This window comes from Triticum aestivum, chromosome 3A (genome assembly GCF_018294505.1).
Source record: "Triticum aestivum cultivar Chinese Spring chromosome 3A, IWGSC CS RefSeq v2.1, whole genome shotgun sequence".
Classification (NCBI taxonomy): Eukaryota; Viridiplantae; Streptophyta; class Magnoliopsida; order Poales; family Poaceae; genus Triticum; species Triticum aestivum.
In genome coordinates, this window is record NC_057800.1 from 729,197,465 (window position 1) to 729,204,028 (window position 6,564).

General features: G+C 47.2%; 1 pseudogene; it reads left to right on the plus strand.

Annotated features, from left to right (window-relative positions):
- The first annotated feature begins 2,005 nt into the window (after window positions 1–2,005).
- Window positions 2,006–3,551, plus strand: LOC123063552 ((S)-8-oxocitronellyl enol synthase ISY1-like; annotated as a pseudogene).
- The last annotated feature ends 3,013 nt before the right edge of the window (window positions 3,552–6,564 follow it).

A 6,564-nucleotide genomic window follows, 5' to 3' on the forward strand; every position in this document is an offset into this window, starting at 1 on the left:
CAGAATTAAAACAGATACAGGTTAAACTAAGTATATTAGGCATAACAAGCATTTCATTCTTGTAGAGTAAATAATTGGATTTTTCTTGAGTTATTTTTTTAAGGGAAAGAAGGAAAAGGAAGATTCAAAATCTTTTTTCTTCGGACTTTTTCTTTTCATTTTTCATTTTTCTTGTTTTCATTTTTGAAACATGATTTTTTAACACAATTTGTGAAAGTTTCTGTAAATTTATTAACATATTTGAAATTCATGATTTTTTTTCTAAATTCGTGAACTCTCTTTAAATCTGTGAACCTTTTTTAGATACACAACTTTTTTCAAATCCCTGAACATTTATAAAGTCATGATTTTGTCTGGAATTCATGAAAAAAATCAAATTATTTATTTTCTAAACCATGATTCATTTTAAAATTCAATAAAAATTAAGTTGTGAAAATTTACTTAATTTGTGAAGTTTTTTAAAATTCAGGAATAGTTTTCAAATCTATGAACGATTTAAAATTTTGTAAACTTTTTCAAATTCAGGAATTTGTTTTTTTATTTCCAAAAAATAAAATAATTCATGATTATCTTATTGATTTCAAGGATATATTTAGGACACCAAAACTTTCGTAGTTAATAGAAAAAACCAACCAGCTCTTTCACCCGCAAAAAAAACCTACCAGGTCTTATAAGAGGGTAGACCAGCAAGAAAAAAATATATGAGAAAATAGGATATCGAGCAGGGGCGAACAAGCGGACCAAATCGTGTGGGAGAATTGAGCGAGCCACCTACTAGGTCATTGCCCTTGTGTGCACCTAGTCCGCTTTGCCAGAATTTAGGCGTTGATCGAAAGTTTTCCGCAAAAACAAGCTCTCGCTTTAGCTTCACTTGCTCCCCAGCCTCTATAGTTCAACGAACAAAAAACATATCCGACTTCAAAAATCATACAATCATACAATGTAAAGAAAATTTTCATATTTTTTTAAAAAAGTGATAATTTTTGTAACAAAATTCGGGAGTCTAACAAAATATATGAATTTATTAAATCATGCATTTGAAGAAGAAATTGGAAAGGAAGTCAAACTCCCTATGGAACCTGTGATCAATTGTACCTGTACTTTAGTGATACGAAAAATCGCTATTCACTCAGTTTTTGGTCAATAATAAGATTATGTAGGAGGGATGGCCGAGTGGTTCAAGGCGTAGCATTGGGATCATGAATGTCCAAATTATTTGTAGATTTGAAAAATACTCATGTCTTTGAAAAAGTTGACAAGTTTTAAAATAGTTCGTGGATTTGTGAAAAAGCTTCATGAATTAAAGAATGTTCGCCAGATTAAAAAATATTCATGAATTTAGAAAAATCACAATTTAAAAAATAATGGTGATTTCTTTGTTTAATAATATTCATGAAGTTAAAAAGTTCATGAATATAAAAGGCAAAAGAAAAGAAGGAAAACTGAGTAAAGTCGGTAAAGAATAGAGAAATTTTAGAAAATTACTGGAAGCTTTGGGAATATTCGTAAAATGGAAGGAATCTATGCTATGCGCGGTTGTCAATTAAACTTGCTATGTTTGCTCTTTTTTTTTAACTTTTTTGCAGGAAAACTTGCTATGTTCGATTTGTGATCTATACTATATCCGATCTATTATCCACATATTATTTGATCACGTTGCATGCGGTTGTATGGATTTATGCGTTTTGATATGAGGGTGACAGATGTAGACACGGCATAATGAGGGGTCAGTAATGCTAGAGCTACGGGCTATTTGTACATGGTTTGTCGTACAGTTTGATGTGGAGCAAACTAATTGGCTTAGAATTAGCAGCCGGGCCCCACCCCCTGAAATCAGGGGGGGAGCGAATTAGCGAAAGGGGGTCCGTAACTGAAACGTAAAAGACCCGTACGTCTAGGATTATTGGGTCACTGGTCATGCATGCTCAACGGTGGAGACTCTAGAGACAACCACGGGGATGACGATGATGCACGCCTGCTGGTCAAATGTCATTATCAGGCCACAACGACGTCCTCCTTTGTCGGGAAACTGCTGCTCGTTCCTCGCCGTCCGTTGCTGCATTCTCACTTTCTCAGCAAGAGGGGAGAACGCGGAGTCTTCTTCTCCCGCCAACCGCCGGCCGATCCACACAAGCACCACTCACAGTCACAGTCACAGCTGCTACGCCTCCCTCCTCCCGCGATGAGCTGGTGGTGGGCGGGCGCGGTCGGCGCCGCCAGGAGACGCCAGGACGACAGCGCCGCCGCAGCCGAGCCCGCCTTCTAGAGCGTCGCCCTCGTCGTCGGATCCACGGGCATCGTCGGCACATCGCTCCTCGACATCCTCCCGCGCCACGACACCCCCGGCGGGCCCTGGAAGGTGTACGCGCGGTCTCCCGCCGCGCGCTCCCTCCCTGGACCCCTCCGCCCACCCCCGCCGTCACGCACCTGCGAGTCGACCTGGCCGACCCCGCTGCCGTCGCCGAGGCCCTCGCGCCCCTCACCGACATCACGCACGTCTTCTACGCCGCGTGGTCCAGCCACCGGACGGAGGCCGAGAACCGGGAGGCCAACGCCGCCATGCTGCGCAACGTGCTCTCTGTCGTCGTCCCCGGCTGCCCCGCGCTCGCCCACGTCTGCCTCCAGACCGGCCGCAAGCACTACGTTGCCCCCTTCGAGTCCATCGGCAAGATCCCCGGCGTCCCGGACCCGCCCTACACCGAGGACATGCCACGCCTGGACTGCCCCAACTTCTACTACGACCAGGAGGACGTCCTCTTCGACGAGGTATCCCGGCGCGACGGCGCGGTCAGCTGGTCCGTGCACCGTCCCACCTTAATCTTTGGGTTCTCCCCCCGGAGCGCCATGAACGTAGTGGGCAGCCTCTGCGTTTACGCCGCCATCTGCTGCAAGGAGGGCGCCACGCCGAGGTGGCCTGGCAGCAGGGTCGCCTGGGAAGGCTTCACCGACGCCTCCGACGCGGACCTCGTCGCCGAGCACGAGATCTGGGCTGCCGTTGATCCGTTCACAAAGAACGAGGCTTTCAATTGCAGCAATGGGGATGTATTCAAGTGGAAGCAGCTCTGGCCGATGCTGGCTGATCATTTCGGGTTGGAATGGGCAGGGTACGAGGGAGAGGACGGCCGGTTCATCATTGCCGACGCCATGGCCCGGAAGGAGGCGGTGTGGGCGGAGATCGTACAGGAGAACGAGCTTGTCACGACTGAGCTCAAGGAGATCACCAACTGGTGGTTTGTCGACGCCGTGTTAAATTTCGAGGTTGAGCATTTGGATAGCATGAACAAGAGCAAGGAGCATGGATTCCTTGGCTTCCGTAACACGGCCAACTCCTTCAACGCATGGATCGGCAAGCTGAAGGCTTCCAAGATTGTTCCGTGATGCTTCTGTTGTCTATATGTTGTAATCTTAAACAAACTATTTCTTTTTTTTTTTGCGAAGGAAACAAACTATTTCTTTCCCCATGCATCCCATTTTCTTTCCTCATTTATCAATATGTTGTAATCTAAACAAAACTAGTAGAACACAAATAAATGGTTGTCTGGATTTCCATATGTTCCATGCCTTATCTTATCTAATGTGACACATCACACTTGGTCATTATTTTCCATCCATTTATCTGTTAATTCTTGTAATTAAGGTAGAAGTATTACTTGGTCATTATTTGCTGATATGTCGCTTTTTTGTCCCTGATGTGGTGTGCTTCAGAATCTGAGATAGTTTCCTTCACTCAGAAGGAACAATTGGCAACCATCTGTTTCCTCATCTTTGTTGAGTTGATAGTACAGATGGTGATAGCAGATAAGAATGTATGTCCTATTCTGCCAAATATATATGGACACGTGTAGGGAGCGGTGACTGCCTCCCTAGCATTCCTGAGCAGCGGGACCAAAATGGAAATATCTGTGCAATCTAAGATTAGGACCATGCGGTTCCACTAGGACAATGAATCTAGTTTGTTGGAATGCTACCGGCCAGGCGACGGCGAAGGCAGTACCAGCTAATCTCATCTTCTGGTTCCAAACCCGTTACTACGGCGTGCCCCCCGCGGCATCGTGGTGGATCCCGTGAAGATAGTTTCAGGAGCCCGACGAATGCTGGTCATCCAAATCGATGGCGGCATTGGCGCATGGGAGTTGTCAGCTATGCTGGAACTGGGCAGGTGGTAGTTGTTTGGCGGACCTAGTGACTTGCTCTGACGTGGTCGGCTTGCTGCGGTGGATCCAAGATCCGGGGAGTACGGGGACAACCCCAGGTCGATGCGCCACAAAGATGCGAGTTCAGGCATTCGCGTCGGCCCTCTTCATCGACTCGGAAAGCCTAGGGATGATGTTGCGTTTTGACTCCGATGGATCTCTCTTTCTTCTCCTCCTTTTTCTTCTTCTTCTTCTTCCACGAATACCTCATAACTTAACTTAAGATAGCTGACCACACATGTCATGTGGTGACTCCGATGGATCTCTGGTGTACACTTTAGCGTTGCTGGTTTTCTGATGGTAGGAGGTTACATTGACTTTTGCAGGGAACTCCAGGGATTTGTATGTTATTTTCTCTCTATGAGGGTGTTCTCTCCAAAGTTTCAGCACAATAGTATTTTCTCATGCACTCTTGTCGTAGCCGCTGTGTTCTTTGTAACTTTGTTGTTTTATGAATACATGTGTGGTTTACCCAAAAAACCTTCCTATCTTGGCTGTGCCTTGTGGTCCTTTTTTTTTCCTTTCTATATTTATTTTCTTATTTTTGTAAGAACAAGCAAGAGTCGGTTGTCATTTTCATTAAGGAGAGAGAGAAAGAGTTAAATACAAGCTCTTGTTACACCAGTGAAAGTAAAAAGCCGGCCCTGCCCTAAAACAACTAGAGCTACTCCTCACTAATCTCTGTCTCCTTCCGCCTGGCCGATTTCCATTGCTTGTGCTCTTCAACCGCCAATGTGACAACTCTATGGACTGGCGGCACTTTACCTTTAAAGACTCTGGCGTTTCTCTACACCACAACTTGTGGAAACCCACAATCATAATCGCCACCATCTCTCTAACTCTTGTGCGGGGAAGCCTTTGGTCCATCAAGCAGCACCACTCTTTGGTACAGTAATCCATGTTTGGTGTTAAGCGGCCAAGAGCAACGCCAAGGAGAAAAAGAAACTGAAAACGCCTGGCATATGGACATTGCACCACTATATGATCAATGCACTCAAGAGCCTGATCGCACATCAAGCAACGTGGAGGGTGTTGCAAGCCATGCCTTGCGAGACGATCTGTCGTTCAACATCGGTTTCGTATCACAGTCATGTGATAAAATGCTCCTTTTGTGGTGCTATTTTCGAGAGCCGCACTGCTTGTCAGAGTTTCCCTGGTATCATTGACCCATCTGCCATCATGAAGAGCTCCAACAACTGATTTTCCTTCCCTTCATTACATATTCATGAATGGGAATAAATTGGGTGCAATATGACGGGCAGTATGTCACACTTGTTAGAGTTATATTGATGATGGCCTTTGGCCTTTTGTATTCTAGCCTCTTGGCATTCTCTTGTACATGTATATATGATGGCTTTGGCCTCCTAATAAGATAATGTTGCATATTTCCGTAACATGGTATTAGAGCTTAGGTTTTTTTTTAGCACTCGCAACTCGTGCTTAATCGCTTCCTTCCGCCGCCGTGCTCTCTCTTTGCCGGCTGTCACTTTCGTCGTGACCGTTCCTCTGCTCCGGTGACTGCTGCTTGCCACACCTTCAAAAATGTTGTCAAACGCTGCTGCTCCGAGTAAGCTGCTCTCTGTTCCAATCTTCAGATCGAGCCGGCCAGTGATTCTTGTGCTGGCCGCTGTCCATCAATTCCTGCTGCTGGCCGCCGGATCCGTGCTTCACCACCGCGCCCGCTCGTGTGGTGCCGCCGGCCGCCGATTCCCCTTCCAGCCGCCGGCCGTCGTTTGCTGCTGCTGGCCGCCGGATCCCGTGCATCACCACCACGCCCGCTCGTGTGGTGCTGCCGGCCGCCGTTTCCGTCTCAATCCGCCGGCCGCCGATTCCACATCCAAGCTGTTGGCCACCGATTCCACATCCAGACGCCGGCCGCCGTTTCTCCTCTGGATCGAGTCGCTGTGGTCTGCTCCTCTGGATCGATTTGGTTCTAGTTTGGCTGGCCTCCCGTGCTTCGGTTGGTACACGCTGGTCACGGCGTCTCCCGCGCGGCCAGCCAATGACGCCCGCGTCTTCCCTCACGTCTGCCGTGCGATCGCTGCCTGAATCGATCGTGATCGGGGCTTGACGTGGGCCGCCGCCGCCACTGCGTTCGTGATCTGGCTGTTCAATAAAAAAAGAAGAAGGAAAACCTGATATGATGTTTCGCCCGCGTCTTCGTGGCTGTCCGCACACTTCTGACGGTGTTTCATATATTGATCCCGTCTCGCACATACACCAGTCGCTCGGTGCTTGGTGTTGGTCCATCTGTGATATTGTCATCTACGACGTCTTCAGTAGACTGTGATGGATGTTATTCGACGACTCCTCTCGCGGTTTCTGCCTGCAGAGGCGGTGCCTGCTCTACACCGACACCTCTCGCGGCTTC